General features: G+C 38.6%; 1 protein-coding gene across 4 annotated transcripts in view; it reads right to left on the bottom strand.

Moving 5' to 3' along the window:
- Nucleotides 1–3,276, bottom strand: part of CNTN5 (contactin 5) — a 611,453-nt gene extending 608,177 nt beyond the window's left edge. For 3 of the 4 annotated variants that reach the window (XM_063148898.1, XM_063148895.1, XM_063148899.1), the window contains exon 1: nt 2,652–2,904. The gene's annotated coding sequence lies outside the window, so the exon portion shown is untranslated. Of the gene's footprint in view, nt 1–2,651; nt 2,905–3,155 lie in introns of those variants that run through there. The other variant, XM_063148896.1, reaches the window with a different exon arrangement.
- Nucleotides 3,277–25,857: the final 22,581 nt, after the last annotated feature.

The following is a 25,857-nucleotide window of genomic DNA, read 5'->3' as shown; positions in this document are numbered from 1 at the left end:
TCTTAACATACAGATTTCTATGATGTCTTTTGTAAAGACTTGCATTAATTATTTAAAATAAATATTTCTATCATTAACCTAATCAGAAAATTTCCGGTGTGTTGAATTGTTCAGTGGAACATTTTTTTCTATATTTCTAGAAAATCAGACTAAGCCTTTTTGAACATACCAGATTTACAAGAAACAGGAAAGAAACCTGGATCTCAGACTGTCATTTAAAGCATCATGCTTTTAACCTCCTCTTTCCATACAGAGCTCTTTACCTTTACTGACACCCTCTGGTCCCTATGCCTAAGTCAGGTTTGAATTCATTCCAGCACTCCTTCAAAAATTTACTCTCCAAATCAATATTTTGTGGAGCACAGATCTAGACATTTTCTGAAACTCCCATAAATCATATCACTGGTTCCCCAATAGTTCACCATGTCAGCAACTTATTTAGGGGACTCAAGCAAATTTGCCAGTCACGACCTTCCTGTATTGAATCTGTGCTAGCACTCCTCCAAGATATGCATTTCTTAAAGTTGCCCTTTATTATTTTCTAACAGCAGAGCTCTTAATCGCACTTTTATCTTAGCTGCTATGATATTTTTCCTCAAGACCTCTTCTCAAAGTTACTTTCTTTCAAATTGTCAAGTAGAACTCAGCCAGTGAGATGTTTTTATTTTCTGTTTTCATTCTTAGTACATCTGCCCTTGTTACAAAATGAAATCAAGATCCCTTATCCCGATATTTTTACCTAGAATTCAAAATATGACCTTCAGCTTTCCATTGACCAAAAAAACTAAAACCTACACTTTTAATCTCCCAACTATCCCTAGCTTCCCACTTTCATGTCATGCTCTGCAAGTTCTGACTTCTTTTGCATGGGCATTTGCTTTGTAAGTGTATGAAACAGAAGTGCTGTATGTTCAATAGTCCACTTATAAAACTACTTCGCTGTTATCCCCTTCAAGAGTGCTTAACACTTCATGCTCCCTAATATATTTGTTGTCTTCTGAAACTATATCTTCTAAACCACATCTTTTAAATATTCCCATAGTGTATCAACAGTAAATCTCTGCTGAAGGCCACTGTACATATAACACTCCTCAGTTACAATAGTTCACATCTCAGTTTTCTGTCTTCCTTTCAGCATACCTCAAACTAGTAAACAAGAGTTTGTGTTTTCCCTCACAACAAGATAGACAAGGGGTTTGAGGGAGAAGGTTGGGGTTTTTCTTGTTTTCTTTTAGCTTTACTTGAAACTTTGTAGGTAAGTGTTATAGTAACTGAAGTCAATTTATAAAATATAGTTTTAGAAATTCTACTAGAGCATTGGGTAGCTTTTTTAAGCAATGGTCCAGTTAGTGCTAATTCTTTCAATAACTCTGGTAATAATATTAATCAGAATGAACCAAACTTGTGCTATTGATTCTCATAAAGTACTTCTGAAGGAGTGGTATTACAACTCAGCAGGAATTAAAGGCAGTTTTATTAATTGGAAAATTTCATTCAAATTTTAATTATCAGGAATCCCCCCATAGCTTTTGGATAATAGTGAATCTATAATTTATTTATAGTTTCAAACTTCAGGATCTCATCAACAGCTCACTGAAGTCTAGGGAAATGCTGGAACACCTCAAAAAAACCCCTGGCACAAGTTCCTTCATTTAAGAAACCAAAACCAACTAAAATTGTGTCATTCCAAGGAAGCATTACTTTTTAAACAAAAAAAAAAAAAAAAAAAAAAACAAAAACAAACCCAAAACTTTGAAAAAACTTTAAGCTGCATTTCTGAAATATTGCAACACAGAAAAAGTAAGTCCTAAGTACTCACATTACATTATCTTGTCTAACTTCTGTTGCAGGAAGTTTCTGAGCTTAATAGATGTGCAGTTGAACATCTGAAGAAGTACATATACAGTCATGGAATTTTTTTTTTTTTTTCTAATTTAAAAATCTTAAAAAGACAGTTTCATGCTCTATGTCACAATAACTCTCAGTTCATCTTCTAGCCAGTTCACAGACATTCCACATAGTCTTATTAACTGCCCTCACATCAGAGACAAAAAATCGGTGCATCTTTATGTAATTCCATCTCCTCTGCCTGTCAGCAAAGGAGAAGAGTCCTGGAGCTGGACTTTTCTAATTCCAGAGATAGCTGTTTATCCCAAAGCCAAGTATCATTCAAAACTCCAAAACAGCACAACTTTCAGTGCATCGCTATAAACTCAATATCCTGGGTTACTTCCTGATTCAACCTCGAGCATTAGCATGGTAGCTCTCCCAAATATAAAAAATTAGCACATTTGCATAGGCATTCCTTCTCTGGAGTATGTATTTGTACTAAAAGCCTCTCATCTCTCTTCACAACTCATTCACTGCAGTAGTTTGCTCCCCAGTTAAACGACAGGAAGCATATAGCAGATCATAGTAATCTCTGCTTCAACTTTTCTGCTCAATTATGACAATTTCAATGTAAGATTCAAAACAAAAAAGCAAAACACATAAACCTGCAGCCCAAAACCGGGATCTCTCACCGTTGCCGGCTTCACAGTAGACTGCTCACAGAGACGCTGCGATAGATATTACAACAAATAATCTGCACACACTCCAAAGTCTAACCAGGGAAATCAGTGTCTGGCTGGAGGAACGGCAGAGACACTTACCGCTGCTGTGGCACCGTCTCTCTCGCCCTGACTCTCAGTCTCTCTCTCCCATCCTCCTGACAGCCTCAAATATAGCAGTCCCTTATGTTGCTGAGCCTGGGGGAGCAGAGGATTGCAGAGTTGGGTTTTTTTCCTTTTTTTTCTCTCTTTTTTTTTTTAAACCATCCAGAGGTAGTTCTCCAGACCCGACCGCTTCTCCGCCTCGGCTCGCTCAGTGATGGAGAGCCGCAGGTGAAGGCATCCGCGCCGCGGCTCCCGCGAGCCCCTCCCGGCCCCGCCGTGCCCCCTCCCGGCGGGGGGACCGAGGCGCCTCCCCCGGCTGCTCCCGGGGGGCGGCGGAGGCTCTGCCCGCCCCTGCCCGCACGCGTGCGGATGTATGGATGATGTGGATGTGCGTTTATGCGAGTGCCATCTCACACCGCCGCCCGCCGCTCGCCCCTACCCCTAAGCGCGCAAGGACCCCCCTCCTCCCGCTCTCCTCCTCCTCCTCCTGCTCCTCTCCACCTTCCTCCCCGATTCTCCTCTTCACTCCTCTGCCCCGGAGCCTGAAGGCGAGAGGGCAAGTTGGCGAGCGCTGTCCGCTGATCTCCTGCTCCTCCTCTAACCCAAGACACCAGCCTCTTCCATCCACCACTTTCTGACCCCATCCTCTCCTCCCTCCTTCTCATCCCCTTCCCCATCCTCCTTCCAGGTGGATTGATTTTTATGATTTTTTTTTTCTTTCTTTTATTTTTATTTTTTTTTTAAAGCGTTTTACTCCTCTCCAGCGGTTATGACCCTCCCTACCCCCGCGCTCTGCAGCCGGAGCCGGGAGCTCGGGAGCCGCGGCTGCTGCCCTCGCCGCACCGCAGCTCATCGCAGCGCATCGCGGCGCATCGCGGCGCACCCTCTGCTCCTTTACACCGCGGCTGCTCCGGCTGGAGGCACACCCGGGCCGGCCAGCGCTCGGCCGGCACCCAGACCGCCGCGGCTCCGGCAGCCGCTTGCTTCTCTCGCTGCTCGCTTCCCCGCCATGCCCCCGTTCCGGCTGCATCCCCGCCCGCAGCCGGCAGCGCTGTGCCCGCCCGGCCCGGCCCGGCCCCGCCGAGCGCCCCCGCCCGCCCCGCGCAGCCCCGGGCACGGCTGCCGGCGCCGCCACATCGGCCTCCGGGCGGGTCCTCCTCGCATCCACCCACACATCCAGCGCGTTCCCACTCTTCTGCCTCTCCCTAATGGCTGTCCTCAGCATCCAGGCTGATTCTAATCCTTCCTTTCTTTTTTTTTTTTTCTTTTTTTTTTTTTTTTTTGTGTTTTTTTCCCCTGTGGCAATGGCAACTTGTGCTATAAAATTTAATGCTTTTCTGGCCTTCTGTTCTTTTCTTTCATTGCCTTTTCCTCCCCTTTGCCTTCCACAAGTAGTTAGGACTTTTTTTTAACCTACGCGTTATCTGAGTAATTATTGTATAATTCCTATTCTCTGAGAATTTTCTCTGCTTCAGTGATTCCATTTCAATGGTTTATGCTTTCTGAACCTCTGTGGTCTACAAATATCTGTGTGAGTGCACGTGTGTGTTTGCATTTTTCTTTACTAACTTTTCTTTATTTTTTTTCTATCCCAGGTAGTTTCTGGCCAATTTTCAAAAACTCACCCTTTTGTGCTTTAGATTCAGGAGAACAAAGATTTTGGATTAATTCTGGAATTTGCTGGGGGTTCCTACACAACTCTGATCTCAAATTGGCAATACTAATATGAGTTTTTCTCTGTGTCTTTTGCTTGTCTCTTATATTGAAGCCTCTAGCAAGATAAGATACTAGTGATGAGTAACACAAAAGTTTTATACACTTTTGTGGTCCTGTATAATATATGGACGTCTATCAGAGGATTTACAGCTCAACATCATGTTCAGTGAATTCTGTGCACTACTGTCAGTGAGGATGAATTGAAGAAAACCCCTCACTTTCAATTCTTTTTTTTATTATTCTAAGATTGAAAATTTCTGGTCCTTCATCACCATCTCCCACTCTCTTAACTATCACAGTGGTAGAGAGAGAATGCATCCATCATTAGGAATGGACTTTGTCTGGAAACACTATTTCATACAAGCACAGAAGACAATTGTCTCCACAACTGTGGATGGGTCTCCAGACATATTTCTGTTGAGCAAGTAATGTTGCAACTTGACATATCAAAGCTTCCCTGACTGACTCAATTCACAGAAAATTATCATCTGGTCATTATTTCCAGTGTTACTAGGTTACAAGACAGCATTTAATCAGAAGCCAGGAATAGTGACTGCATTAATTCTGATCTTATGAATAACTTACGAGGCTCCATTTCTCAATATTTTCAAAGTGAACGTTGAAGCCAGAAGTATTTTTGCCTTTTTTTTTTTTGATGCGTACTGTATCTATTTATGATGATAGTGAGGAATTACTTGTGAGGAGGTGATTTTCATTGGTTACTTTTTTACAGATAGAGAAGAAATTAAAAGCAATGCAGTTGTTTTGTTTTGTTTGTTTTTTTAAGTCATAAAGACTTGATTTTATGGTCCTTATCATCCTTTATGAAGTTTATAGGATTACTTTGAAAAATTACTTTACGGCCCCCATGCCATACACATTGGGCTACACACTAACTCAAACATCTTGTCAAATATGTCAAAGTACATCTTTCTTATGAATGGCAACATTTAATGTTTGCTTCTTTTTTTTTTCAACTTCACATCAGCAATATTTCTGCAAGGAGGTATTTGTATCTTTTCCTTTAATATAATCAGGAATTAAATGGATTTGTACGAGTACCAGTTTTATCTTTCTTTGGAAGGAAAGTGGCACACAGATTTTAAACAGGTTAAAGTTTCATTGGATTGTGTGTATCCTTTGCAAGGTCAGTTCCTGCTCTACTTCACCACAATCTACTCACAAGATTGTGAGATGTTTTATGCCGTGTATGTTCAGTGCTCAGTGCATGGGCAGTGAGTTATGATCCGCATAAATAGCACTTTGTTACAGTACTGTTATTGCAATACACTTTAAGTCAACCTAGCTGCATTTTGCATATCTGGTCTGACTATCTGTCAATTAAAACCTTAATCTCTCTATCTTGGTGTCTGCAGCGGACAAGCAAACAGTGGGTGCAGCACATCTGCAGTCTGAGTCATTTATGAGCTCTTTTCTTATTTGTTTTGTACTTCTTTTCATTGAATCTCTTCTTTTAAACAGAACACATTATCTTTTTCTTTCCCACATGGGAACTGCTCCACTCTCTGAGCTGTACCATTACTGCTGGGATATTTCACTGTACTTTCTTGACCAGTTGCAGAATGTAAGATAGGGAGTGAATTTTGAAGAAGAGAATTAGCTGCACAAATTTCTCCCCCTCATTTGGGTCTGCAACAGTGCTGGAGGTGTATATTTAGAGATAAGGAAGGCTTCTCTTGCTCTTCCCCTTCCATTTATGAGAAGCTCTTTCAGGCACCTGGAGGACAGTATTTGAAAATAGTTTTTGAAAGGTGTACGTTGGCCCTCTTTTAGTATGCAGCTGTATAATTTTAGTGGCAACCACTATATTTTGTCCTCCCCTAGAACATCTGGATAGACTCCTCATGGCTTTATAATTAGAGTTATAAGAAAATTTTCTAGGGGGATAAGCAGAATTGTGTGTAAATTTGACGCATAATTCTTCAGGCCTTCGGCAAACGGCAGAAGATTCAGAGCCTATCATGAAAGCTTTCAGTTATAGCAGATAATTAACAAACTGGAGACGTTAGCAATGGAAAGAAGTTGCTGCATAAAATTAAAAATAAAACCCCAAGCTCTGGGGACTTAAGCCTCTTAAATTTTCAGAAGTGCAAACAGATGACATCTGGTCCAACATAAAGACTGGGATAAAGTTAACCTATTTGAAAAAGATTTGAAGCAGCAGAATGAAACATGTTTTGTACCACAGCTTTATAGCATGACACAATGGTCGTTTTGATTTTGTAAGAGAAACCTGTAAATTGAATGTATTGTTTCATTGAGCAGTGGCCTGAGAGGATGACAGAACTGCACTGCAGTTGGTCCAACACCTTAAGGATGATGAGGCCATTCTGTTACTTGGTGAACAGCACCATTGTAAATTTCCACTGCTGCCTGGTTGAAGAGAAAATTATCTGGGTCCAATACATTTTGATACATCCAGGTATGGGCAGTATGTTGCTACTGAAATAGTAGTCATCAAAGAGCCAAATAGCAATGCTGTGGTATTAAATTATTGACAGGAGGGGACAGACTGAGGGCTCCTTTGTTTCTGCAGAAGCCACAAACTCTGGAAGAGACATAGGGAAGTGACAAGTGTGTGTCTTAACCCTATTTCAGACTTGTTCATACACTGATGTTCCACTGAGTGTTACTGGTTTTGTGAGGAACTGATTCAAAATGAAAGCAAAGGAACAGGTTCTTAAAAATCAATCTCCTGGCTACTGCCAGAAGCAAGGATGAACTGATCGTCAGAGGGGATTCCTCTTTTCTGTGCATGCTTTGTGCAAGTGCAGTACAGTTTTGCATTTCCAGAGTCAGAATACAGATGAGAAGGGATTTGCAGATTCTTACTTTCTCCTGGCTTTCCTAACCTTATGAGGGACATGCCTAGGTAAGCTGTTATGAAATACAATGCATTGCTTTTGATGCGGTGATACAGCTACTAGTTAATATGCTGAGAAAAGCAAAACCATAATTTTCCTCATTCCTTCCAGCTTGATCTTCACCATATGCACAGGAAGGATCCGGTGTCCCCTGGAGACTGATTTTACCTTCCACAAAGATGGAGCAAAGTTCTTACTGCACATGGGAGCAGAATGCACAGAAGAGTAAAGAGTGGAGAAAGAACAGATCTGTTTACCACTGTAGCTATCCCATGGTAACATGAGCTGTTGTGATAGGGAACTAGCTGGGGGGTGTGCTGATCCATAACACTTAAAGCAGAGGAAAAAAGACAAGGGAAATGAGATGTTCTCTAAGTACCACAGAATTTTAAAAAATAACAACCCATAATTAAAGCTGAATATTCCAGCAGCAAGGAAAACTCAATAGCAACAAAGATAAAACCCCCTATCTCTCTAACCCATATCTCCAAAGAGCCATGAGCACAAAGGATGAAAAAACTGCCCTCTACTGAATTACAGAATGGTCAGAGTCCATGACTGCTGAATGCAGAACAGGACTAGATACTAAATTTAGTTTCCTAACTTCTATTTCAATACCTAAATATAAATGGCCTGATTTTTTTTTCAAGGATGTTGAACAGTTCCAGATTCCTCTGATTTATGTTGCTACTTAAAGAAAAAAAAAATTTTGTTTAAGTATCTAACAATAGGACGCAGAATTCTGACCTTACAGACCAGAGGTTTGCAGCCTACTTTGTAAAATAAATGGATGCCATTGTGCCTTCCTAAGATGGATAGAGCTGCAAAAGAAAATATTTATTCTGTGTTTTCCTACTAATGAAGGAAATGAAGAGCAGAATTCCCATGGCCCTGTGTGCAGTAGCAAAAATTTGGGTTTTTTTCTCTCCCTCCCACCCTAAGTTCAATGGAAATACACTAGAAGAGAGACTTAATGTGGGAGGCATCCTTGTCATTGCAAACCTTCTTTGGAGTATAGTGCAGTTATAACTACACTAGTAGTGAATTAAGCTTTTCATTATTTTTAAATGAACCTTCAGTCCTCAGTGATTTTTTTGTTTCCAGATGTAATGGAAATCTAGAATTTGTGACATAGACAACTTATGTATCCAACAGTATATGACATTATCTTCTATTTCAGAAGATTTGTAACCCTGTGGAAGAAGTACTAGGAAGAATAAAAGTTCCTGTCATTTTCAGACCTTCATTGCTTCCTGGACAGTCACTCAAGCATTTCAGAGTGACACAAGGGAAAAGGGGAAATGTGGATTGTTACACAATGTACAAAGCCATACGATAAATAATTTAATGCATAAGTAAAGCTGAATAACCCTATCCCCAAGAAACCTGAGTGACACTATTATCAAGTCTTTATTTGGTGAAGCATGTAAAACTGAATTTGTGAACTCATCTGAAAATAAAAACCAAACATACCAAGCAAGCCTTTTTACAAACAAAAGCAGAAAACGGGCAGGAGAGAAGTAAAACTTTGGAAATCATGTCCTTGAGTCTGTGAAAATCTCAGATTAGAGTGTTAGTGTCAGTGTCCCAGAAGGGCTGACAATTCTACTTTGCTGTGTTTCTCACAGAAGAAAGCATTTGACCAGGAATGTCTGAAATTGAGAGTTTCTGTTAGCTGTGATGAAAATGGCACAAATCACCATTCCCCAGTTTCCTTGTTACCCTACCCGCAACGCCCTTTACTCCCCCCCCCCCACCCCCACCACAAGAGGATTAGATTCATCATTTGACTTTGATTTTGATGGTTTATCTTTTATATGACAGTTTACTGGCAATAGTGTATCTGGAGTGCCCTATATGAAAATAATACAAAAGAAAGCTTGAATTATTTCTTCAAGTAATTCCTTCAAGTACGTCTGGAATAGCCTGCTTGACTCCTTTATTAATATGCTGAGTACCTGATAAATCTAGGTATGTGAAGATGGCATTAACTTAATAAAATAAATTGATCTCATCTAATAACAAATTTTATTGGTGGTGACTTGGCAGGTGAAAGCACAAATGAAGATGACTTTGAAACCTTTAAATGTTTTCTGAAGAAAGTGCAATTACTCAGTGATCTTTTATCTTAGGAACAAAATACTAAATAAATTGAACGAAGGTTATAACATATAATTAATAACATACATATATACAGGTTTTAGTGTAACCTACAGAACATTAATTACAGCACTTATTTCACAGCTGTTCTAGGAAAGCTCAAATAAAATGTGTCTACAATTAAAATTGAATATATACTGAGTTCATTAACTTAACAGCTGCACCAATAACCAATACCAAGGAACACAGCCTACTTTGTTAATGTCTTGATACCATCTGCAACATTCAAAACTATTGGGTTTTAAAGCAGATGATGTCTTACTAGTATTGTGATCACAGCTATCACAATATGCTTACACATGCTACTAAAGTGAATTGATCTGTTTCAAGGGAATTTCAAGGGTTATGAGCTGAGCTGCACGACAATTTCCTAAACACAATTGTGGTGACTAGAAAGTCAAAACCAGAGGTTCTTGGTGGCTTCTTCCCAATTCTTATGTCCTCAAACATTAATTTCACTTGTGTCCAAACAAGCAAAATTCAACTTTATAGCAAAAATAAGGGGACTAAATTAATATAGGAAACTTTTATGCTATCACTTACTTTTCAATGTTTTGACATAAAAATTTTGTCATTTTAACCCATATTTCAAAGTGTAACTTCCAGCTTTAAAAAGAAAAAAGGAAACCCACATGCACAAAAAAAAGAGAAACCAAACAACAACAACAAAATCCAAAAAACCCCAAAACACCCCAGAAATCCCATCATATAGAGAATCATACAGACATTAAAGAAAATGTACTAGATTTTTAAATCTGCTACACAAACTATTCTAACACAAGCAATAATAGGTGACAGCAGGCATAAAATTGTACCCCAGAAAGGTGTAATTCCATTTAACATGTACAGCAGTTGATTTCAGCATCTGGTTCTCCTCCAGGCCTTGGTTTGGTATGTGAACTTAATCCATTCTATTTGCTTCTTTGAATATTGACTAGCAGTAGTTTTACTAGTATTAAAGTCTGTCGCTGCAATGTTTAAGTTATATCTGTACACATTTGAGAACTCTCTGTCTCTATCATTCTTTCAAATTTTCAGTACAAATTCTACTTTACCATTATTATCTCCCTGCCTCCTTTCCTCTTTTTGTTCTTTCATACTTTTCTTGTTTTTTGCTCATAATTTATGACTTGTGTAGCTTTCACAGCTCTAACTTCTGTGTTCCTTATGTTCCTCTACCCAGAGTCCATTTCCTTGTTTATTAATTGCACTCTCTTCCCCATCTTCAACCTTCTCGTACTCCCTCAGGTTCCTTGTCCCAATCTGCTCCTCCCCTCAACAGTTGTCTCTTCCCATCTGTTTTTTGTCCTTGACTCAGACGTTGTGATGCTTTTTTTCCATATTTCCTGTGCTTCCGTGTCACTTGAGCAGCAATGAAGAAATAACCTATAGCTCTAGGAAAATAGGCCATTAATTAGTTTACAGGTTCACATCCTATGGACTGAATTAACTGGCATTGAAATTCAGGAAGAGTCTTCCTTGATCTTTGTAACTGTGTTCCAGATCATACTCAGTCTTTTTCAGGTGTGAAACTTGCTCAGATAAGTCAAAGTTCTGAGTTAGAATCTGCAAGGAATGCGTCTGTCAAACCTTTAGAACTTTCCAAGCTGCTGTGAAAGGATATTTTTCAGTGGTTTCCGGAATGGAGAGAAGGCAGTTTTATCATTGGGGTGACATCAGAAACACTGCTGGCTTAAAACCAAATTCTGCTAAAAGGTCAAGATTTTCCTTTAAAATGTTCATAAAGTAACTGCTGAATTTGTTATAGTTTAACATCAATGAAAGAGCATTTTTCTGTTAGCTTTATATAGAAATGTCTGAATTTTTTTTTTCAGAAGTGTTTTTAAAAATTAAATAAATCTTCTACCTGACATAAACCCAGTGGAGAAAATTTCAATCCAAATATACAGATTTGGCAAAGTTAAAAAGAACTTAACTTGGAAGCATCCAATAAGAAATATCAAGGAAGAATTACTCCAAAGACACTATGAACTCCATCTATAATAAAATATTTTTTTATTAAGTTATCAGCTATGTTATTATCAATGAAAGGGAGTATTAAGCATCTATCTGTTTTCCTTTGAAAGTGTTAACATAAAGGATGCAATATAAGGGCTTTTAAAATATCTATCTTATGTTATTCTTCTTTGTAAAAGATGTGACAGGCTGGGTAGCTATTTAATTTTTCCATGCACACATTCCTTTAGCCAGGAATGGCCACCCAGCCAGATGGATGGCTGCCTTGCTGCTGGTCCCCAGAGGCTCAGTTAGATGGGATCATCTGAAGGGGGGAGCTGCCCCCTTCAGGGGCCACTGAAATGGCAGAGAAGGGAAGATTGTGAAAAGTTTCAATTGTCTCACCGAACCAAAATAGAAGGAGGGACAGAGAGAGACAGCTAGCATGAAAACTGCAGTGGAAGAGAGCAAGTCACAAAGGGGCTCAGGCACAGAGAAACCAGTTTTTATGGCCAGCCTGGGATTTGTAATTGAAAAGGCAGCACTCTCTAAGGACATAAAAGGAAATGGGGAGATTTTTGTTGCTTTTTCTAAATCTTCTTTTCAATTTTCATTACTTTAAAAAGTCTGCTTTCTATTTTCCATTTCCATTAAAAAAACCCAAAAACTTCTGAGCTTTAGAGTGCATGTAAGGAATGGAGGAGAAAAATCCCCTTCAGAACTTTATTTTGATGTTCTATCTTAAAGAATTTATTTTGAAAGAATACTCTTACCCAATAACAAACTGCATCAGAACAATTAGGTAAAGGATGTGTTAAGTATTTAATATGATGCCAGTTATTGTTCTGAAACAACAACCAATTAGTGTAAAGAACCTTTTATATTGGAAAAAATTGGAAATAGTTTTATAAAATTAACTCAAATCTTCTCTATAGAATATTTAGCATAGGATTAAGGTCTGGACAAATATATTTCTGGTTTTAATTGAACAGACTGAAAGCAAAACCATTTGGCAGATGTATAGCCCAGTACCTTGTAGTGAAATTTAAAGAGTGATGACAACATGTAAGAATTTTTTTAGCATACTAATAACATAATTTAAAGGCAGAAGCAATTTGTTAAGGATTAAATTGCATACTCGGCATATGCAGTAAAAATGTTTTGTGCCCTTCAAAATGTTTTATTTTCTTAGGGAGAGTATAAGTGTTAATTGAATAATAAACTTAAGAATAGCATTTTGAAAGCATTTTATTCTATTGTCTGGATTACAAATTCAGAACACTGACAGACTAATCCTGCTCATATTAAGTATACAATGCATGTTATGGCATAATTGTGCTTTAAATGTACTTGATAGATTTTAGTATGCACTTTAAATGTCATGATACTATGAGAAGCAGCTGTAAAAAATGTCATCTTGGTGCTTCATATTTATGCTATGACTTCCACAGGAGTTTTGAAAGTCTGAAGGAGTGTTAACTGCCACCATTGCCATCTCAGGATGGTGTGTTAATATCTTTCTCCCTGACATCCTTCCCCCCTACCAGTGCCAATTATGACAGAGATGGTCTCCAGGGATTACTGACAATTTCTTTGATGATGTGTGAGAGCTGCCATTGCCCAATCGGAGCACTGACAGTGACTGAAAGGTGTGTGTCTTGGCTCTTAAATGTGTTTAATAGCAGCATGCCATTTCCTGTCATCTCCTGTACCTTAAGAAGAGTCATATTGTCTCCATATGTCTGTTCATGACAACTTTCTGTGTCAGTGTGGCTGAAGTTCCACATGTGCACACGTGTCTGCACATGTGTAGCAGGAGCAGTGGACTGTATGGGATTTTTCATTGTGTCTGCTGTATGCATGCCAGGAGTTAAATGGCATTGATCAGGATTACAAGGGCGCCAATAAAAGTGCTGCTGAATCTAGTTCAATTATATTGTGAAATGAATCACGAGAAACATAATCTCAAATATGTATAATATCACCAGTGATTCAAATCAGGAGAGGATTCATTTTAGCCTTTTGCACTAGGTTTTGAAAATTACCTAGGACTTCCAGGGGTGATTTCCTCCAGAAACTGCAAAGAAGAGTATTCATAATTCTGAAAAAATTCTGAAGTCATGTAAGGAATCGTGCAAATCAGCCAAGTAAACAGCCATAGCTGATCCACCTATTAATGACCTTATCAGAATTTCCTCAGAGACAAAAAAGACTTATATTCATTTTTACTAGCTTTTGAAAAAAAAAACCCATCTAATCTTCCTATAAATCAGTTAGTAAAATTCAGGTATATTTTCAAACATTTATATTTGCGATATGGTAAAAGGAATAATTCATTTTATATTTTTAAGCTTATATCAATATTATTCATATCCACATGGTGGTGAGAGGATTAAAACAAGTAAGAAGAACTGCAGATTTTCAGAATAACCTGAATTTCCCAAATTCTGTGAAACACTTCCTCCAATTTTTGTGGTTTTATGCCGACAAGAACCTTAAATTGCACTCTGAAATTGTTTCACGTTTCAGATCTATAAAATCTCAATGACTGATCAATTGTATCTCTAATATCTTGTAGTTAAAGCACTGAGCCAATTTTCATGAGATCTGGATTCAATTTCTTGTTGTAAACTCCTTAGGTGGGTGTGATTTGGTTTTTCAGTTCTTCATACTTACTTTTCCTGAATTTATAAAAATACACAGCATATTATCTGAGCTGGAAGACTATGTAGTAATAATTCCTATTATGTATTCATAGTGGGGTTTCATGTAACAGTCTGATTTTGGGTATTAGTTAGAGACAGAGTCTCTAGATTCTGTTTCATGTACAGGTTTTTAAATTTTCTTTCATAGTAAGCTGCAGATCTCTTTGTTATTTGATACCTAGGAATAATGCTTTAACTCTGGAAATAACTATGCAATTGATTTAATAAAAAAAATTGGAATATGTTTGGTTTTAATTAAATTTCTACACATGAATGTTAATTAAAATTCACTTCTACTGATAAAAACATTATTAACATGTATACAGTGTACAGTTAACAGAAACAGAAATAGAAGCAATTAGTGAAATTAGGTGTTTTCCCTACCAGGACGGAATATCCCAAAGAGTAATTGCTTATATTCATATATTCTCTGTAGATATCACTAATAGCATCATTAAATCAATATAACACCACTTTAGAAACACTAAACAGATTTAATGACTGGGGACTTGATAGGAATGACACTTTTTTTTTTCTTTTTAGTTGTGTATGAGTGTCAATAGAATTTGGCATTTTCATGTGGCTGTCAGGACCTGACTCTATTTTGCATCACAGAAACTAATTAATGTACGGTGAAGTGTGTTGCTTTTCAGGTGCTTTTGAAATACTTGTTCTCTTATTAAGTGTCAGCTGTGTAAATATGTATGCTTATCTAAAGGTTCACATCTATTTTCTCAGAAATTAAATTTTGGTGTTGTGAATGATTATGTAAGATTTATTGCTAACACAATATCTAAATATTGCCAGTTTAGTACATAATATGAGCAGGTCTAAACTTTTATAACATAAGCAGGTCAGTGCAAAAATGTCCAAGTTTACAGTTTTTGGCCTTGCAGGATACTAGGTGACAAAGCAACAGCACCTGTGTAGTGCTAATTTAGGATTTTGCTCCAGATCTTAGTGATTTACACACCCATGCCAAAGTGAGCGTTCCCTGTCTTCAGGCTAGATATATTCTGCAGGCATCCCTCCCAATGGATCTGCCTGGGAACCGCCTACAACCTTGGGAGAGCAGTTCACCCTGTTGGCCCAGTCCTCAGCACCATTTAAGACCCTTTTCCAGACCCATGTGTACCGAAGTCAAACTCAATCATCACAGCTTCCCCTTCTTTGGGATGCATTCATTATGGGAATATCCAGTCAGCTCCTCCTGTAATGCCCACCTAGCATTCTTATTTTAGGACAAATTAAATTGTCCATCACATACAGCAAAGGAGAGGGGGTATGTCTGGGGAGGTCTGAGGAAGATCTGGCTGTTTTTGATGCCGTCACAGACACTATTTGAGTTATTGTACACAATTTACCATTTTAGTGTCTTGTCTGGGTGCTAGAAATGATGGCAAGAATAGGCAAACAGGGAAAAACACTTTTTGCTTTTCAGAAAATCAAGTAAAGCCAACAATAAATAAAATAATTTAGTTTTATAGCCCTTCTCTGCCCCTTCTATACTGGGGAGGAACGAGGGGCTTCAATAGCTGTAAGTGCTTCTAGAGATACTCTGTGGTGTACATCGGGAGATTGTGTAACCCACCATCCTATCCACCCAGAGTACAGTGCAATCATACCAAAACCCTTGGAATTCCAAATATTTCTCTTTTAGTAATATCCCAACTGAAGTTTTACAGGGATTGATTCTCCTTACACTTCTGTGCGACAGATACAGTAAATAAATTTACAGAGGGAAATGCCATGACAGAAGAGCTAAAAGGTTTCCCCAGAAGCACTACACTGCATGTGAGAGAATTTACAATTTAGCAAGCCTGACTGCCAATTCCTGCATTCAGACCTCAAATCCAAAAGACTCCTTGAAGTTTAGATACTTCTTTTTATGAATGTAAATGGTGTGCTATTATTTCAATTAAGTTGAACTATATTTGTTATCATCTCTTGGGCAGAAAGATGTAAGAGATATGTGCTGTATAAATCCTTCTATGGATAAAACTGTAGTAAAAATCAATGTCAAGAAAATTAGGTGTGTGTGATTAAGGAAGCTAAACATGACATTACATTACACAAATGGTCACCTTGTACTGATAGAGCAAGTTGACTGATGGAAGTCAACGTTAGGCAGGGTTTGTGCAAACACAAAGAAAAAAGTAGAATTAATATTGAATTACTGGTATTTATATATTATCAATATGCCTTTATATGCTTGATTGTTGTACTACTGGAAGGACAATGAAAGATGCTGACGAGTCTTTACATTTAATTTTAAAAGGTGAAACTTGACAAACATGCACTTAAGACAGCTAAATGTTACACACCTTGATGGTGTTTGGAGAAACATCTGGCAATACTGGGGCTTGCAGAAGATGCTGCTCTGTATATATGTTACCAAAATGTTCTGCAGGGGCATTCAGCTCTCATAAGACTCCAGCCCCACAACAAAACACACAGGGAATGGAAGAAAATATGATACATAGAGAACATGAAGTGAAACGAAATGAGAGTTTAAACTTCAATCAATGTACAGCCATATGGTAATTATCTCTAAATTTTATATGCAGTGTACAGACTTTCAGTTATCTCCCTGTTTCACATCTTCACATGACATTTTCATGACTTATTGGCAATGGATGCCATGAACATCCAGTCAATGTCATTTCAAAAACTTCTTAGCTGAGGAAGAATGGCTTAGGCACATGCTTCCTTTTAAGAGCTAACATCCTTCCTAGAGGCCAGTGCCTGGAATCATAGAATCATTTAGTTTGGAAAAGACATTTAAGATCATTGAGTTCAACCATTAACCCAGCTCTGCAAAGTCTGCTACTAAACATGTCCCCAAGTGCCACATCTACATATCTTTTAAATTCCTCCAGGGATGGTGACTCCACCACTTCCCTGGGCAAATTGTTCCAGTTTTTAATAACTCTTTAAGGAAAAAAATTTCTTGTAATATCCAGTTCTGAACGTCCCCTGGTGCAAACAGAAGTTGTTTTCTCTTGCCCTGTCTCTTGTTACTTGAGAGAAGAGACTGGTCACCACCTGTCTACAACCTCCTTTCAGGCAGTTGTAGAGAATGATAAAGTCTCCCCTGAGCCCCCTTTTCTCCAGACTAAGCAACCACAAATGTTCAAAAATCCTCACTTCTACATCCAGGAAAGGAAAATTAACCTGAGAATTTGAGCAGGAATGTTCAATTTCAACTGAGGCGTGAGGATTCTTACAGAGTGTCTGAGAATATGAGAAAATATAGCAGAAATTGTCCTGTACAGACAACCAAAAATGATTATATTGCACAGAGCATCATGAGGCCCAGTAGACATACTAACTGGGTCTGCGAGATTAAATGTTCCTTCTTTTGGGGAATCTGAATGTATTTTGCCCAAGGCTTCCTTTCCCCAATCTTTTTGTGAGGAATGAGGGGGTTAGCCATGATATTGCCTATAATTCCAAGATCTGAAATAGTGCTGGAATAGAACCTGTGTGATACCTGCTATGAATACCTTTGGAGCCTGTTGAGAGATGCTGTCACTCTCATTCACATTGACCCACAGTTTATTTTATTACTGTTCTCACAGATTAGTAACACAAACCACATGGTGTAGTGGGCATTTCTAGAGGACATTTCAATTAAATTACTACTGAATATACGAATTCTATGAAATCATAAGGCATTATGGACTCTAATTTGTAGCCTTCAAGGAAGTTTAAACAGGGTATTTAAAGTCACCTTGGAGTTAATTGAAAAATAAAACAAACATAGCAGATTAATAAAACAACCTCACTAATCTATCACTGTTTTATGGAGGGAAGGGATCAAAATAATTACTGCCTGTCTAAAACACACCTTCTGAAGAAAGAATACAACTTCTAAAATTGAGTAATTGAATTCTTACAAGTGGAAACTACATAAAAAATAAAGTAAAATCCTAAAATATTTTTACCACTTTAATCCATAATTATGTAAATTAATGATACAATTCTAACAAGCAAAGTTGTAGCTTTACATGACAAAGTCTAAAATATGTTACCTTGAATTCTACATAGCTGCAATCTGTTCTGGTATCCAAAAATATTATGGTGTAAAAAAATGTGAAATTTTACAGTATCTACTGTTGGAGTTTTTTAAATATAAAAAGAACACTAAATACAGTTATAAAACAAATCAAATAATAAATTTAATTTTTATATAATCGATGTTTACTAGTAAGCATATATACCACAAAGTAAGAACATATTTAATAAAGAGTGAGAACATATATAATAAAGTAAGTAAGAAATCTTTATAATCAATGTTTTTGTGTTCCTAGATTAATATATTTGAAGACAATATTTGGATATCAATGCAACTCTGTTCTCTTCAGTCTCATTCCTGCCACCATAGGTCTGTCACATAACAGGTGGCATATGGGCAAGCAGCTGAGCTGTAACTGGGTGCATCAGACTGTCCCAGGGCTGCCAACTGCAGCATGGGGATGCTGGTTTATGTTAGTTCAGTAAGTTGGGAGTGCATATAGTGCGCTGGCACTGAGCCTGCCTCCTTGGCAGGTGTGATCCAAGCACCCTGCCATGTATATGCTGTTCTGGGAATATCCTGTCAGCACTGCCATATTTCTCAATCACAAGAAAATATCCATATTCTTCAAAATGTACAACTATGTGTGGAAGTTCACACCTCTGCAAGAATGTCTCTGATGCCAACAAATTGCTAGATGGCAAGCCATGAATGCATTATTTATGGTAGAAAGCAAGATGAATGCATGAGGAAATAGAGTAAAAACATGGAAGCTGAATTCTAGAGAAAATACACTGACTAAAAATGAAGAATTTGTACTCTCCTAGTCCTCCAAAGGCAGACAATACATAGGCACGGTGCTAATGTCTTGTCTGCTTGCACAGATATTGGGTGTCCAACTGTCTGTAAAAAATAATTTAGCACATAAACAATTTTTAAAAATCATGCTTTAACATTTTGCATTCATCTTCTTTTCCATAGCTTAATTCTCTATTGTTTCCCTTCTCTGTGAAAATACAGTCTTCTAAAACTAGCATTCCTTTCCTTTGCTTTCATACCCAGAGAACATGAGTACTTCTATCTTCTACTGTCAAATCATTAAGCAGTCCTTGTATGCTATTGTGTGATCAAAATTGGAATGGGGATTGGCTTTCCCAGGCCCTCTTCTTGTCCCTTTCTTCTCTGAATTGATGTCATCTGCCAGGCACCTGGAGCTCAGCACTGGGGACAGCTCCTGAGTCACATCCATGTCCCTGATGCTGACTTGTTTTGTGATCTTCAGAGATGACAGACCAAGGCAAAAATTGTACTTCTAATAAATAATTCAAGCACTCAAACTGAAATTCTAGCTCATGGACCTGCTGAAAAGTACCATACGCTATTACACTAAAAAATGGGAAAGTACTGGATATGCCAAAAGTAACAGAGAGGGTTTTTTATTCTTGTCCTGGCATGTACTGACAGTCTCATATCTCATCCTCCAGCTGCTGGGAGTAGGAGGCTGCCTCTGTACCTAGAACAGTCCTATTAGAGTATTTTTTTAGTCTGGATTTTTCCATTTGCAAAATGAATTTATGTATTCTTCAAAGCCAGGAAATTTAGTTACTACATATATATAACAGATGCAAGTTTTTATACCAGGAGAAAATTCCTTATCCTCATTCTCATCCCCATCCCCATCCCCATCATTAAACTGAGCATCATCTTCCTTCATGTTATTATTATTCATCTCTTTTTTTCTGTTATATTGTACAAGGATAATACTTTTCCCCTCTTTAAATATGCATCCTTTTCTCCCTGGACCAGCCTATTTCTGCACCCAGTTTCCTTCATTTGCTGTCTATGACACGGTTGCAATAACCTCTTCTGTACCAAGTTGTCTTGTCATTTTATCTTTTAGTATAAAATGTTTTGAGAGTTTTGTTTGAAAGAAGCTGTACGAAAATGAATTAAATTTTACTGGTTTATCCTGAAGCAGATGTTGCGCTGAGTTGATTCCCCATTTTCTCCCTTCTAGATTTGACTTGTCATCTTTTTAAACAGATTTCTGTCCTTCTGTTTTCGTTGGAGTTTCTTTTGTTTGGTTTTGGTTTGATTTTTTAACATTTTATTTTGATTCAGTGCACAAAACAACTTGCACTTAGCGGTTTTCAAAAACATTCTTTTTGGTAATGTCCTACTCTCATAAAATAAAAACTAAACCAAAACAAAACCCTGAGAATAACTGACCTGCAGAATGCAATTTCCTCAACAAAGAACTCACAATGAGCATGAGAGTCACAACACAATTGAAAAGACACACATGGAAAGGGCCAGATGCGGGAATGTATCTGTCACAGGACCATTTTCTTTGGTATGTTGATCTCTACAGTTAATTTCTAAAATTTTCAACTCTGAGACTTTATGCCAACTGGTAAAAAAAATCTGTCATGTATTAAATAAGTGGAGGATCTGTTTTGCCCTCTAGATTTATATTAATGAGGTGTCAGAATGTTATGTGGGACCACCTGAGTAATCAAATTAATATGTATACAAGGGGCTCTGCATATGATACTATGATTTTAAAGCTCTGTGCTGGCCTACATGAAATGGACAGAAATTCTTCAGATTTGCACACAGCAGTATTGCTATCTGTGGATGGACAGCCTCTGGTTCTTTAAGTCATTCAACCAAAAAAAGATCTGAGAGGGCATTGTTCAGCCCTCTGTTCACATCAATAGGTTGGATCCTGACAGGAAAAGAAAAGGTTTGATGCTCACATGGTGTTCTCAGACTATTCCTTCTGCATGGATGAAAGACTGTAATCCACAGTTAGGAAGGTATGATTTCACTGAAGTCAGTGTGAGTTTTACCTGTTACTTCGTGGGAACTGTGTTTGATGCCTGGTTATTAGTACTGTCAGAAGTAAAATATTCACAAAATAAAGAAATGTATGCAAACAACATCAAACAAACAGTTCTGCAGGAGCTTATTTTTTCTGTCAAACTAGCTGCCCTCGCTTGCAGATCATTGGAAAAGAGGTAAAACTGGAAAATCAGCAGGACTCTCATCCTTTTGTGAGATTAGGAGCAAGACAAACAGGTAAATTCCAGAGAAACATACTAGGAAAATGAATCAGTGACACTTGGAGAAAAAAGGTGACAATTCTAACTACACTTTCTCAGTGCTGTTTCATACCTCTTCTTCCTTGCCACTGGTCTTTAAAGACTGTTTTCTTCCTTTAAGAAATCCCATCTCTTGCCACTTATTTCTCACTTAGATTTGTAATACACTGTAATAATATGATTTGTTACGATGTTAAATAATCATGCAATCACAAATGAAGGATTATGACTTTGGTGGGGGATGTAATGATTAACTCTTCTAAAAATCAGATATATATGGATGTGAGGCAACATGTATTGACAGGTTTCTGCAAACTATGCAAGGTATCAATTTTCAAATAAAGCTATCACAGGGATTTACTTATTCCTTTGAAATGACTGTGAATGCTTTTAATTTGTTTTTTTTTTTTTTTTTTTTTTTTTTTTCTTTCTGTATGTTTGGTAAGATTGCAATCTTCAGAATGACAGAACTCTTTAAAATACCCAGTTTACTGGGTAGCTATCATATGGATAGGTTTTCCCATTATTACCCATGGCATCCTGGTTCCACTCATTCTCTCATAGGAAAAGTATGGTCTGTGATATTGTTTTGCTGCTGGAAATGGCCTTTGCTAAAGATTTTTTCTTTCCCTCAGGAATCTGATTACTATTCGTTGTTGGTTGTTCAAGTTGGCAGTGACAAAATAACAAAAGTCCAAAGGCAATCAAAAGAGACTTCAGGGCTCTGGAACAATTGATAGAGGGATCAAAAGCACAGGAAGCAATTTCCTTGATTCTTCCTGTAACAAGAAATAATATTTATTGGAATAGGGAGATCCACTAATCAGGTCAATTCATGGCTCTGAGGTTGCTATCAGCAGAAAATATTTGGGTTTGTTGACCATGGGATGATCTATTCAACACATGATCTACTGACACCTGATAGGTTGCACCTATTGAAGAGGGGAAAAAGAGTTCTAGCACAGGAGTGCTAGTGGGACCTGTTGACAGAGCTTTAAACTAGCTTGGAAGGGGAAAGGGACAAAGTCAGGCTGGCCAGTGATGAGCAAGGGGACAGTGTATCAAAACTTGAGGAAACAGCACTTCCTCAATATAGCTCAGGAGGTATTGTCTATGATACAAAACACCTGCAATATTTCTACACCAATGCCTGCAGCATGAGGAACGAACAAGAGGTGCCCGAAGCTGTGGCCCAGTTCCAGAGATTTGACATCATTGGCATACGTGAACCAGGTGGGATGAGTCCTATGAGTGGAGTGCCCTGTGGGGCAGTTACGCACTCTTCAGGAGAGACAGGTGGGGCAGAAAAGGTGGAGGGGAGGCACTGTATGAAATAGAATGTTAGAATGCATGGAGCTCACGTGTGGCAATGACTCAGCTGAGAGTCTCTGGATGAGACACAAGGGATGAACAAATAGTGTGGATGATCACCATGGGAATCTTCTATAGGCTGCCTAGCAAGGACAATGACCCTGACAAACTATTTTTTGAGGTACTAAGGGACACTTCCATGTTACCTGCCCTTGTCCTTATGGGGGACTTCAACTTGTCAGAAATTACCTAGGATCATCACTCAGATGGCACAGCCTGGGGCAGAAAATTCCTAGAAAACCTGGATTATAACTTCATGGTACAGATCTTAAGGGAGTTGACTCAGGAAAAGGTCCACTTTGATCTGGTGCTTGTCAGCACAGAGGACCACACAGGCAAAGTGGAGACTGGTGGCCGTCTTGGCCACAGAGATTGTGGAGCAATTGAGTTTAAAATCTCTGCTGACTGAATTGCCAGGAAAATCTCAGCTCTGGACACAAGGAAAACAGACTTCACCCTGCTTGGAGAATTATGGAGTAAGGTCCCTTTGGAAAATGATTTTGCAAGTATCAGGATCCATTAGTGCTGCTTACATCTTAATAACCTCCTAAGGGCAGAAGGGCAGGCAATTCCCAAGTGTTGTAAGTCAAGACCGTGAGGCAGAAGGTTATTTTGGCTGAACAGGAATCTTCTCTAGGAAATAAGTGAAAAAAGAAGGAATATGCCCAGTGGAAACAGGGTGACAAGGTGAAAAGGGTGCCTAATTCTGCATCTGGGATGAGACAAGCATAGGTATAAAGCCTGAGGAATGAGATGCTGGAAAGAAGCACCATGAAAAGGGACCTGGGGGTCCTGGTCTGTGCCAAGTTGGACATGAGCCAGCAGTGTCCTGGCAGCCAGGAGGGCCAACCCTGTCCTGGGGGCATCAGGCACAGCACGGTCAGCTGGGCAAGGGAGGGGATTGTCCTGCTCTGCTCTGGGCTGGGGCAGCCTCACCTCCAGTGCTGGGGGCAGTTCTGGGTGCCACAATAATATAAGATCTAAAACTATTAAAGTGTGTCCAAACGAGGGCAATGAAGATGATGAAGAACCTTGAGGGGAAGCTGTATGAGGAGTGGTTGAGGTCATTTGGTCTGTTCAGCTTGGAGAAGAGGAGAGTGAGGGGAGACCTCATTCCTCCTGAGGGGAAGAGGAGAGGCAGGCATTGATCTCTTCCTCGTGGTGCCTAGTGACAGGACTTGAGGGAATGGCCTGAATCTGTGTCAGGAGAGGTTTAGGCTGGATGTCAGGAAAAGGTTCTTCACCCAGAGGGTGGTTGGGCACTGGAACAGGCTCCCCTGGGAAGCCTGACAGAGCTCAAGAAGCATTTGGACAACACTCTCAGGCACCACTTGGGGATGGTGCTGTGCAGGGCAAGGAATTGGGCTTGATGATCCTTAAGGATGATCCAACTCAGCTTATTCTGTGAATGTGTGATTCTGTGACTTCACACCTTAGAGCTTTACTGGTGTACATAGTTTAGCCGGTCTTTGATTGCTCACAGAGAATATATAAATGCTTGGAGAGGAATCTATTTCAATCAGTTCTCCAAATTTGTGTGTATAATTAAATTTCATATCTTCTTAAGCTTTCTACATATTAGATAGGTAATGAGAAATTCCACCATATGGCAAAATGCTTTGGACACTACCTTCTTTCTGCAGTAATTGTACAGAGTGATTATGAACATCATCCACCACTGTTTTCTGAGGCAAAAGGAGCTTCTTACAAAGTTGATATGCACAATAAAGCAAGAATAGATCTGTCACCACTGTGAAGCATGCATAATATCAAACTTTCTAAACCTGTGAAATGGTCCCTCCTGGGTGTTCTCATCTCTTCTGAAACACTGAAAATATCTGTTACTTGGTTGAAAAAGGCAGGAATAATTCAGCTATTCATCTTTTATTTTTAGTTAAAAGGTCAGTATAGCAAGTGAAAACTTCTGGAATGGGTCTTGTTCTTTCTCTCTTCTGTTTCCAACCAATAAGACAAAATTCTTCAGAGTAGAATTGTCCCCTGTGAGAAAAACTGTTTTCCAGGCTCAACACATCCAAATACTTTAAACTAAGTCTGTGGACAAGCTAAAAGTCTGTGTTTTAGCTGGAATGGATCATGCTACTAATCTGAAGTCTTTAAATCATTGCAGAACTCTGCATGGTTTGTCTGAAAGACTGCTGATTTTAGCACCAGAGGCTGTTGCCAAGGTCCCACTCTTGGCAAGTAAAAAGATCTGGGAAACCTATATTTGATTTGTTTTTATTTTTCCCTAGACTTCAATTGCAAATAACTTTTACAGCACTTCAAAAAAGCTCTAGTGTTCTACAGGATTCAATATTACTTCAGGTTTCATTCATGTAGCAGTAAGGTGTCCAACATTATAGATGTAAAAAGACAGACCTTACTATTTGCTTGATGATCAAAGATATGAAAAAGGTTGAACGTCGCTGGTTTCTCCATTGTACCAAATATGGAGATAAAACATGTAATTATTACTGGGATCATTTTCCATCTTCTCATATTAAGATGCTTCATGAAGTTTTTAAGGAATTATCTGGAAAACTGAAAGAATAACAAATCCTTCACTGTTCCAAATTAGAGAGAGAGGTGTGGAAGAGACTAAGCTTGTGAGGAATTATCTGAAATGTAGGGAAAGCATGTGGTTCTTTAGAATGACATGAGGAGAAAACTACAGAGAGAATGCATCTGTAGGTACTTGTATGTGTGCCCAATGTCTTTCCAACAGTCACAGGTTCTCATGGGAAAACTTGGAATATACATTACAGAAAGGAGTTTCATGCTCATATGTCAGTACCACTCTTCCTCTGGAATAAACTACCGAAAATATGTACATTTGGTGCATTCTCTTTTCTCTGGTTTCGTTTTATTAAATATTTGGTGAAAAATCAGCAACATGATTCAGGAGGGATCTCTGGGGGGAGGACTGTTCACTGTCCTAATGAGTAAGAGAAAAACAGAGCAGAAAAAAAAAAAAATAACCCAAGAAAGAAATCAAGCACAAAGTCTACTAAATTAATCCTAATCAGGTAGGTGGAGTTATTTGTAAATGGTCCCCTTATTATGCACTTTGGGTCAGTCTGTCATTTAACTGCATTATCTTATTCAACTCCTGCTTCTATGAAAGACTATTATGGGTTCCAAAGATGGCTTAAAACCAGAATCCTTTAGTCAGCATCTGTTAGAACATTTTGCTTTTTTCCCCCTTCTTGACCAAGGGAAACCATTATTAGTTCTGAAGTTATCCTGAATTCCACCAAAAAATATGTTTAATTTACTCATAGTAGTTTC

The sequence above is a fragment of the Melospiza melodia genome, chromosome 2, assembly GCF_035770615.1.
Source record: "Melospiza melodia melodia isolate bMelMel2 chromosome 2, bMelMel2.pri, whole genome shotgun sequence".
In the NCBI taxonomy this organism is placed as follows: Eukaryota; Metazoa; Chordata; class Aves; order Passeriformes; family Passerellidae; genus Melospiza; species Melospiza melodia.
Note: the sequence above shows the minus strand (reverse complement) of the source record. Positions and strands in the feature narration are given on the sequence as shown.